Raw genomic sequence first — 12,450 nt, 5'->3', positions numbered from 1 at the left:
AAAATACAAAACATTTGTATTGTTTTGCCTAAATTAATGTCAATCTATCGTTAATAATAAATCACTTTTTTGTGCTAACTTTTCTCCTCCTTTTTGAAATCATGAATACAAAAAAATTTGTTATAACTTTCTTAATAATAAATCCAGCATTTTATGTAATATAACATTAAATCAAGTGTTATTAAATTATTTGGCAAAAAACAAGCAAATATTTTACATATTTGTATATATCATTACATAAATTATATACAATAAGTATTAACTGTATAGTTATATATTATTAGCCGACTCAAGCATTTACTTAATTTATGATCACTTTATTGAATGTTTAATATTGAAAGATAAGAAACAGTCATTTGCTAAGACACGACATAGACATTGACTCTATGTGTATATCACTTCTCTCTTGTTTTTAGTTATAATAACCCAATGATTGATTGAATGCAAACAATACTTCTTACATAAGGACCTTCTGGGCTAAGAAAAYAAAGACTGAACCCTAACTTAACCCATGAGTTAGCGATCCTTTAAATCAAATCACAAGAGTCTCCTACTTCTCCTTCTGGTCTTTCAAATTGAACGCAAACTCGAGTTTTAGTATTTATTTTTTTATATTASAAAAAAGTTAATTAATTATCAGTTTTTATTGTAACATTTAGTTCTCATTAATTGTAATTAAAGGTTAATAAACAGTATAATTTAGTTTTTATCAGATAATTTAAACAATATTTATATATATATGATTTATGCATTCAAATACTGTAGTTTTTGTAAGTTATTTTGAGTTTTTTTTTAAAGCATTAAAGTCTCTTTTGTTTTCACTTTTTATACTTTTATACTGACAGATGTTTTCAATAAAAATGATATTTCAAACAAAAATATTTTACATTTTTAAATAAAAAAGTTTTCTGTTGATGACTTTAACTTATAGTGTATAAAAATATCAGTTTTTAAATATCGATTTAACTAAAAAAAAATTATGCAAATTTTAAAATTCTGTATTTATGTTAATGTAAATTATTTTTTTGTATTTATACAATTTAATTAATAATGTGTTTAAAATACCTAATAATTTAATTAGTATTAATTATTTGCAATGTTAATGAAAGTAAATACTGTGTTATTGTTCAATGAATTTAATATGACATTTGTTATATTTAGAGATAAGGAAAATCAAATTATTGCATGAATTATATGGTAAACGAAATTCAATATTAATTAAAATTTTTCGAGTTTGTTGTCAACTGGAAAAATGCATTTCATTATTGCCTTAAAATTTGTATAAATAAAGTGTTAAACGATATGTTTATATGTTATCTCTCCGTAATATAAATTAATTTATTATTACATTAAACGAGTTGGCATTTAATGTATATAAAAGTGAAAGCATTGATTAGTATCGATCCGAAAGCAGATATTTGTTAAATATATTTGACAAATGTTTGAACTTTTCATTTGCTTTAATTGAAGTATTTTTTTAGAGAAATTTTTATTTTATATACTGTAGTATATGTGTTGTGTTATGTTATTATAACAACCAATTATACAAAAGCTTTTGTTAAATTTCTACTTATTTTTAATTATGATTTACTAATCCTTTTTATTTACAGTTCAAATATTTTTCATTGTTTTCTATGACTCATGTTATGCATATCATAGCAATGTATTTGCAATTTTTATTAGTAGTTACTGTCTATATAGTTACTAACTATTTATTAAAATATAATTTTTTTGTATTTCTATAGTATATACTATACATGTAGTATATATATTAGGAAAAATTATGTTAGAGACAAATGTGTGTATTATTGATATAAGTATTTGTTTCAAAAAGCTATTTCAAACAACATTATTACTTATATCCATCACATTAGAGATCATCAAAATTATAGTCAAATGTTGTGCTCGAAAGTATCATTTCAGGCATTGCTATACCCTATAGACATACAAATAGTTTGTAATACATGTGAAACACGATATACCGTTTGTTGCGACAAATACTGCAAAATGTATAATCAGTTTCATCGATCTGTTTGCTTGATATCAATGATAGTATTGTTTTTATATATTTATATAATTATGTATTATAAAAAAATTAATTTATATTATTTTGTTGTTTACTTTAATTTATTTATATTGTTTTTTAAATTAAATTTGCTTTATGCAATTTTTATTAATGTTTATTTTATATTTCAACGATTATTTTAAATAAATCAAAGTAAAAATTTAATTATTTTTGATCAATAGTTAAGTTGTATTGTATATAATAAAAACATATGTTTTACAACAACTGTAATAAAATGTAACATTTGTAAGTTTGTAACAAAAAATATTGTATTTAATATTAAATCAGATTTCATGTCAAACTGCACGCAAAATCCTATTTAATGCAATTGTCCGCAAATGCAAAGTATTACCACTKTTTTAGGTTTGCTGTCATTAGTATATTATTGTATTATTTATTGATTGCATTATATTTAAGTCTGACTCACAATTGATGTTAAATTAAACCAATCAAACATTTTTGGCAATCAATAGTTTTATTTTAAAATCAATACAATATGTTATTTAATTTAGTATTTATGTTGAATTGTAAATTTGATTTGCAATTTATATAATTAATATAACTTTCTTTTTAATTTAAATAAAATTAATTAAAACTACATTATTTAATAAATTGTTTAAATAAATAGATATTATATTATTAAAATTAAAGCTAAAATGTTAGTAATTGAATATACAATATAGTATTGTAAAAAATAAATAACAAAAACATTTTAAAATTTATTTTCGTATAAATTGTATTTTTTTGTAATTTTTCATAAATAATTCTTTAAGTATTGATTTTTTGAGTGATAAATAGAGTAGTTTTTAAAAGAGCTTAAAATTTAAAAAATAGATATATAAAAACTTATATTTATATTTTTTKAAAAAGATTTTTTTTTAAAACACAATTTTAAAGTATTTAAATTATTTTAAAYTTTAATTACAATGTTTAACCATATTTTAATATCTTATTTTAATATAAATTTATATTTTGTTKAACAATTTAGTACATCATTTTTAATATTTAAAAACTAATATTGTAAATATATTTGACRTTATAATAATCTAAAAATTATATATTACAGTATTTATATGAAATATAAGAAAATTTAATAAATAATCTCTAGTTTTTATAAAACTTTTAAAATAAATAAGAGTCMGTTTTATTGATATACTTTAAGCCCTCAAAAATGGTAAACAAAATAAAAAAATCAATTCTCTATAGTTTTCTTCTTCTTTTTTTTGTGCAAAAACAATGAATTATATTTTTATATTAAAATGTATATAATATATACTATATATCAATAGTTAGCACTACATTGTATATATTGACAGACATACGTCCGACTCAATGACTGTTCCCAAACACCGGTAGGTCTGAGCTGTCATTGATAGGCAATTCATTTGCAATACGTTTTTAAGGAGAAAATCTTTGCGTTTCTTTCATGAGTTTGAAAGTTGTATAAAATGTAAGCTTTAAAAGGGTCTCTCCGGGGAAATGGAGAAGCAATACATTGTAAATAGAGTCGACTTTTAAGAGACTTACTAATACATGTGATGTTGTATTCACTTTTTGGATAAACATGTACTCAACTGTTTCACTAATAGTCACATTGCAGTGCAAAATACAAGACATATACACATCTCTTAATAAAACTTGGATTTAACTCTTAAGGCTATTATATTAGTTTTACAACACTATCTCTTTAATATACTTATCAAAACATTGTACATAAAACATAAACTAAATATTTGTCTGAAAAACAAGACATATAAGACATTTTAATACTCGAAAGACCAACATTTTAATGATACACAAAAGTTTGCCATTTAATGTATAATTAATGTTTTAAATAAATATATTTTTTTTAAAAATGAGTCTCTTGTTGTTAATGGACTACAAAATATAAAAGGACTGCAACTAATGCTTGGCTTTTTAGGGTATAAAAGTGAAATTATACATAAACTACARTATATTAGTAACTTTTAGAGCATAAATTTAGCTGACATTATGAATTTTTTTATATATACATTCAATAGATAACTCAAATCAAATTTAAATGAAATATACCAAATGGGAAGTGAACTGAATATACAGTATATTATTTGAAGTGTATATTTTAAATTTGATGTATCAATGCTTTAAAGTGCAAACTAGAATACTCTTGATCATTTAMGATATAAATTTTTTAATGTACTAAAAAATTTATGTTTACAATGTTTATTTAATATAAAAACTAGTATACAATAAAATCCATTGCTACATATCTTAGTAGCAGATATAAATAAATAAAATTTTTATTTTACTAATATAATGATTTAATTATAATAATATTTGTATACATTTTTACTTTAAAAATTGCTAAAGTTAAACATATAAGTTATAACATAACATAAATAATTATTCGTAAAATTTTATAATATAAAATTAGTTTTAGCTATATTGATAAACAAATTAATTATAGCATTTATCATAAAATAATTTATATGTAAAAAATATTTATAACAGAATATTTCGATTTTAAAAATAAATATTTTTAAGTCTTTACTAATAACATAATAATAATATATATACTGTAGAATAACAACAATTATAATTTAAGTTTATTGATAAATAAAACATTGTATTTTTTTGTACAGTTAATGTACAACTATTACTGAAAAAACTATTACAACTAATTTTATTGAACTTTTAACAACAGTTCTCATTATTTATATAACATATAAATTAGTTTATTTTATAATATACCAGAAAAAAATTTATGACAGTAATTATCATTAAAGGCTTTTTCAATTTGAAATATCGCTTATTTACCAAAATTCACGAAATATTTTGTTTTACTTTCCATTTATAGATGAAAATTGAATTTTTATTGCTTTTCTCGCTTATGATTATTATTTTATTACACGATTTGTCAAATTTATTGGTGTTTATACTTTAAAGCATTTTATTTATTTATATTTTTATGAATATCTAATGCAAAACTCTGATTCATATAAGCGTTAAAACGGATTTTGAGTTTTGCATATAAATTATATTAATAAATTTAAAAATTGTTTGTTATGTAAAACATTATTATTTTATCGATTTTAAAATTAAAATAACTTAAAAATATTTTTATTTTTATAATATATTAATAGTTGTATAGTATAAATATTATGTGAATAGTTAATATTATCAGTCTATTTGATTCAAAATATTATGGATATACACTATTTATATGTATAAAGTTTTTAGTATACACATGAATACAATGCATCATATTATTATAAATTGTTATCCTGGTCATCTATTTAAGTAGATATTTATCCAAATTATTTACATATCATACTAATGCATTGTGCGATCGCTTTCGATATCAAATATCATTTATTTTATTTGCATTTAACTAGCACTCAACGTATGTGAAATGTATTATATAAACTATATATACAGTATTTACCTATCGGTGCTCACATAAGAGCCAAATAGTCCTCTATTTTTTKAATCTCAAGAGAGTAAGTGACTAAAAGTGCCAAATAATATATAGATAGTACAGTATATCTACAAAATCAACACTTTTAAAGACATAAATGTTAAGTATATAAGATAGATATGAAGTCATATTTTTTAAAAACGACTATTTTATGTAAATTAATGCCATTTCGGGTATACTTTTATATCTTTTTCTTTCAATTTTTGTCTAACATTTTAATAATTCAATCTATATTCTATGTAAATGATATTTATATTATATTGTGTAAATTAAATTAACAAAAAAAAATTTATGTAAACTTATAAATATTACAATGTATTATTTTTTATATTTTGTAATTTAATATTTTTAAAAATATTGATTAAACCATAACTAAGAATCAATATCATAATTGAAAATATATTTTATTTATATATAGTTTATTAACTTTAAAATTTAAAAAATATTTTGATTAAACTATGTTATCAATATATTGTTAGCTATTAACTCAAATAAGACAAATCTCTTATGTTATTTGACACAATATAACTAAGACTTAAATTTTGTTAAAATATAAAAAAAAATTGTCACAAAAATAAGGAAACATATTGTTGTCGTTGTCTTTATAGCTCCGGGTTTTGTTCAATTCATTTGTTACAAACAAAATGAGAAATAAAAGCTACGGTTATGTTGTGTTGAGTTTATATTATTGAGTCTATTGATTATGTCTTATATATATCTTGAGATCAATTTCTTTTATCATCAAATTGAAGTCRTTGTGATCACAATTTTATTACACACACTGTAGTGGGGGGAACCCCGGGGGACAATTTAGTCTTAAATTAGGTACTAATTTCTGGGACCAAACATTTGGCCAAAAACTGTCTTTATTTTTATCATTTATTTCATTTTATACAGACATTTGTTTTCATTATTACTTCTCATTTCATTAAAACCTTATATTTACAATTAATTATAATTAATGTATTACTTTTTATATAATGGATTTAAGCATAATTATATTAAAAATTTTGTGATCATATATCAATACTATGTTTTGTACATTACTTAAAATGGGACCAATAATTTTTTAGGTAAATTTTTATTTAATTTAGTTTTGTTKWTGTGATATTTTATTTATATTTAGTTTAATTCACATGTTTTTATTTGAAAATTTATTTTACAAAAATATTTTAATAATYGGAAGATTGTTATAAATTTGATTCAATTATTAGAGTACAATATAAATTAGAATTTATTTTAAAATATTTTAAAATAGTTTAAAAATATAACATTTAATTAATTTAGACGACTTAGTACTAAATAAATATAATTATAATTAATTGTTAACTAAATAATATAMAATTWTTTTTTTATTTACTATGGAGTATATTTTGTTTTTATGAACTATTGATATATAACATGAAATAAATATAATAAAGTACAGTATATGTTTGTATGTTATAAATATAAGAATATTTGATTGAAAACATGGTTTAAATTATATGAAACTAAAATATATCATAAATTAATTTCTTTCATTTTTATCATCAATTGATTTAAACATTTATTATTATTTTTCTTGTCGTGAATCCAATTGAATCTCAATGGTTGTGAAAAATTCATGTTTTCGTTGATTACGTGACACGAATTGATTTGTGGCTCATATTTCATCTGAGATTTCTTTTCAATAAATGAAATGTTTCTTTATTTTTCAAATGTATTTCAACTTAATTTATATTTATTGATTGACACACACATACACACACACACACACTTACTATTCGCCTACTTTAATGAAAAAAATCAAAGTTTTTTAAAAATAAATGTTGAGATATTTTTAATAGAGTTTTAAAATAAATGCATAGTCTTTGCAAAATCACTTCTTCATATATTAATAATAATTTCATACATTTATATTAATGTTTAATAAAAGCAAACTTTTCATTAAAATAAATTTATAAAATAAGTGACTGTTCTTTGTTTAAAACATTATATAATATTCACTAACAAACATGTAATACATATTTTTATCTATTGTATATACTTTACAGTATTTGTTATATTCATTTACATAACATTACAAAATGATAACATATTAGTTAGTAAAAAAAGAAAATATATGTTCATATAATACAGTATATCATTATTATTTAACATCAGATAAAATGTTTTAAAAAATAATGGTTTTGTTTATTGAAGATTTAATTTAATTTTAAATATATTGATATTTTTTAATTTTAACATTATATTAATAAGCTTATTATATATTTTGTAAATTGTGAGTACAGTGTTGGCAACTAATTTTATATCAAAGAATATATTAAGAATTGCAAAAATATTTAGTAAAATTAGGTTTGAATTGCAATTATAATAATGTATTATTAAAATATAAATATAGAAAATTAATATTTCTAATAAAATATTCAAACAAAAGCTATTAATTTCGTATATACTATATATTTATAAACATATTTTGTCAGACAATACAGCAAATTATACATTTTGTTAATATATAATACTATAGTAAATAGTTTACATTAAATATCATATATAAATATTTAGTAAATGCTTTGTTTTAAAAATTATATGTTATTATTACAGGTATGCCTTTAGTAATGGTTGCAATATATGGTTAGAGTATACTCCAGTGTATTGTCAATATTTTGTGGTCCAAATTGTGGACACAATGTTATACAGTTATGATGTAGTTTTGAAATATAACACAAATGAATCAACTCATAGTATTTATATATTTATATAATAGTATAGTGTATACACTGTACAGTATATGGTAAACCTTTTCGGCAAATATTGTTATTATAGTAGATATGAAAATAAAATGTTGTTCACAACTGCTGTGTTCATACAGTAATGTAGTCTTTTGGGATACAAATTAAAGATGAAGTCACGCTTCACAACACTTATTGCCTAATAATGAATTTAATTCAGTTGTATAATATGTTAAGCTATAGTTAGTCAGTGAATCAATGAATGAGTAAAAAATGTTTTGCAGCGGTATTTCCTCTCTCTTTCTATATAAATATATATATATATATATATATATATATATATATATATATACAGTACTTATGTTACAAACTCTTAGCCATACTTAACAGATACATCCATACCTGCATTAATTCATTGCCAATGCTTTTTAACACACAAAATGCATTTATTATTTTCATAGATAAAAAGCATTGAGATCTGATGCGATATGAGTTGTGTTGAGCCCACTATTAAAATAAAAAACTACTTATTTTTTGTTGGACTCTAAGTACACAACTTTTCAAACATTACATAGTATTATACAAAACCGAGACAATCCTCTAGTTGTAGGAGTGGAGACTGGAGAGCGACCGTTATGTACTGTATTGTATGTATTCATCTCTCATATCCCAGACATCTCTCTCTCTCTCTCTCTCTCTCTCTCTCTCTCTCTCTATCAGAGCTCAGAGATCGAGAGTCCTGTTAGTCCTAACACTTGCCATTTACTTGTAATGTGAACTAATGCCAGATGTGTCCTATGTGTATGAGTCGGTCCTTTATTTAATGCCAGATATTGGATGCAAATCACAAAATCCTCTGTGTGTTCAACATATAACTACTACCCAATGCCCTAACATTGCCTGCTTTTTATTCCTAACTACTAATGATGGTTTTAGGCTAAAATCTACATCAAAATTCACTGTTTTGGTCCAATAAGTGCATTGAGAGATACATAATGAGAGATATATCGTATATACCCTTAAAATTTGAATCCGAATCCTACTTAGACTATCGCATCCACTTAAATATTAATCATATCCATATCCAATTATAATGCATTCAATTGAACTTAAAAAAGTTTATTTAGATAACATCAAAACGTTTGAAAACTTATATTTATTATATATTTTATGTATTTTATCAAATTTACCCAATAATATTAAATATTCTAATTTATAAAACTTCATATTATAGTGTAATATACATATTTATATATATGTCAATCAATGGTWTAATGAATGATTTAATTTTGYAAGTTTATAACATATAAAATTATGAAATATGTGTACAACTATTTACAAGTAGTAATTAAATTAAAAAAAACTTACTTTTTTTCTTTTCTACAATAATTCTAAATATTAATTTTAAAAATCAATTATATTACAAATTGTAAGTTTGTAATTTTTGAAATGAAATATTTAAGTGAAATTTTATCMTCATAAAATCAATATTTCAATATACCGTATATAACAATAAAACTAATAACAAAAATATAGCAATATTAGCAATGAAAACTAAAAGCATTATTTGAGGATTAATTCATAAAAATATTAATGTCCCTAATATTTGCACAATATATTTGTTTATATATGTTTTATATCCGATTATATGAACAATACATTTCTTGATCACTGTTCTCCTACACAAACACACAGTTATAATGAAATTTAGGAAAGGGATGTTCACAATGATAGACAACTTATATTTTAAGTCACTCACGACTTGGAAAGGTGTCTAAAAATGATAAGCTTTTTGAAAGCTATTTTTATATAGAGTTGAAAAAAAATTTCTAATGAAAAATGAATGAATTTCTATATTTAGGATCACTTGACATCACTTACGGCTTTTTAATATTAATAATAATATTATTAACTAATAGTCTAAATATTTTCTGTAAATATATGCAGATATATGACATTTTAATTAATTATCATTTTACTATACATAATCTGTTATTTGTTTATTTTGCATAACAAATTTTTTTTGGATAGTTTTCTATTTATTGACATTTATTTTTATCAAAATATTAAATTTTCTTGTAAATCTGATTATAGCTATAAGCACATACATAACATATAACATTATCATAATTGTATTACTTTATTATAATTATTATTTAAAAAATTATAGTTAAATATTTTTGTTTGTTTTTTAGAGTATTATAATAACTATGACATAACATTTTTCATAGTAATAAATAAAAAAAATTAACTAATATTTCATAAATAATTAGTTTTTATATTTTGTTTTAATTTTATAGATTGTCTTCATTTACAAGTATATCGAGACAGTAAAGATCGTTACAAGAATAACACCACAAAGTCATCACTATCTTTGGATGGCTTTCTTGCCATTGAAAGTGGTTTTACATTAGATAAGGAAAGCAATACTATTGCAATTATTTGTAAAGATCTGGTTGTAGTGATTGCTTTTGACACAAGAGAAACATTGATCCAATGGTTGGTCAAGATTAAGACACAACTGTGCGATGGTTAGCTCAGTTAATAATCATATTTTTATTGATAACAGTGTTAATCGAGTAATTAAATTAATTTTTTAAAGTTCATCAATATTTGGTGCAAATGACGAGCGTTCCGACCAAAAGCAAACTGAGTGTCGGACCGGCGAGACTTCATATACAGAACTATACATTTTGTTTGGTCTCATCCGTACCGCCGCGACTATTAGCTTATTGGCCGATTAAAGAGCTCCGCAGGTTTGGTATAATTGACGGCAAATTTTGTTTTGAAGGCGGATCTCATTGTGGAAAAGGTATGATTTTATAATTTATTTATTGATTTACACTTTCATTTTCAATCAATTGTTATAATTTATAACTTATAATTTCAATATTACACTATAATTGATAATTTTATATATTATTACATCATTAGTTTTGTTAGTAGAGATAAGTTATCGACTATTTTTTATTAATCAATATATTAATGATTATATTATATAAAATAAATATCCTAATGAAATAAATGTCTTTATAATAAATAAATGTTATTTTAGTTGTATTGATATAAAATAAATCAAATGAGACTGAAATAGTTATTATATTATTATTGTATGACAAGTAATTAATCTTCAAAATAAATAATTGATAAAAATATATGGAAATAAATATAGAAAAAAGTTTATTTAATTGAGTAGTTGTTTGTTAAATAATATATAATTATAACTCAATTATAGGAGAGGGTCTTCATGTGGTGCATACAAATCAATGCCAAGAATTGGCAAAATGTTTTGAATTAGCACTGAATGGCAAACTTCACGATAAGACAAGAGTCTCATCAAACAGAAGTAAGCAATCGATTGAATACTTATTTGTGAATGTTTTCAATGAAATACAATAAGAGAGAGAGAGAGAGAGAGAGAGAGACTAATGTAAGAGTCATGTAATTCAATCATATTTATAAACATTTTTCATTTGTATAGCAATTGACGGCTCTGTTAGGATGTCATTACCACAAACCAAATGCCATCATAAGATCTGTGACTGTGGCGGTAGTAATGAGTCGAGTCATCACCTCATTAGCTGCAATTCTGAGACCAGTGTTTGTGATGCCTGTTCTGAAGTCATGCGTTTCAATAGCACCAATACATTGAACTCCAACTTCGACAATGATATCAGTGGTGACAGTGATGACCAATACTCTTCAAATTCTACCTGTTCTACGATATTGCGGTGCTCTTCGGGTCTCAGCTATAACGGAGTACATCCGTACATATCATCTGCGAGTGTAACCACTGATAATGACTTTTATATAACATCGTCTTCTTCTCAAATATATAATGGCTGTTCAGATAATGGGTGTTCATTAAAGTCCATATCTAATACAGATTGTAATACTTTACCAAAATGTTCACAATTTAATGATAAAACTCGTAGTACTTGGGCTTCATCTCAATGTATACAATGCGGACATCATTACAGGTCTGATATATACGATTCAGCCGCTGATGATATACATGTGTCGCACATAACGATACCAAATAATACACTTTCAGCGATAAATTTATCTGAATTTCAATCAATCTCTCCCTCGTTTATGATAAGAGACTACAGTCAACATAATAATCACAGTATTAGTAGCAGTAATAATAACAATAATAATAATACGAGAAATATATGTAATTTTCCCGATCGGGCGTCCCTTTGCTCCCAGAGCTC

Source organism: Oppia nitens, unplaced genomic scaffold (genome assembly GCF_028296485.1).
Source record: "Oppia nitens isolate AA-2021 unplaced genomic scaffold, nextdenovo-longstitch-racon4-pilon3 scaffold8_pilon_pilon_pilon, whole genome shotgun sequence".
In the NCBI taxonomy this organism is placed as follows: Eukaryota; Metazoa; Arthropoda; class Arachnida; order Sarcoptiformes; family Oppiidae; genus Oppia; species Oppia nitens.
Note: the sequence above shows the minus strand (reverse complement) of the source record.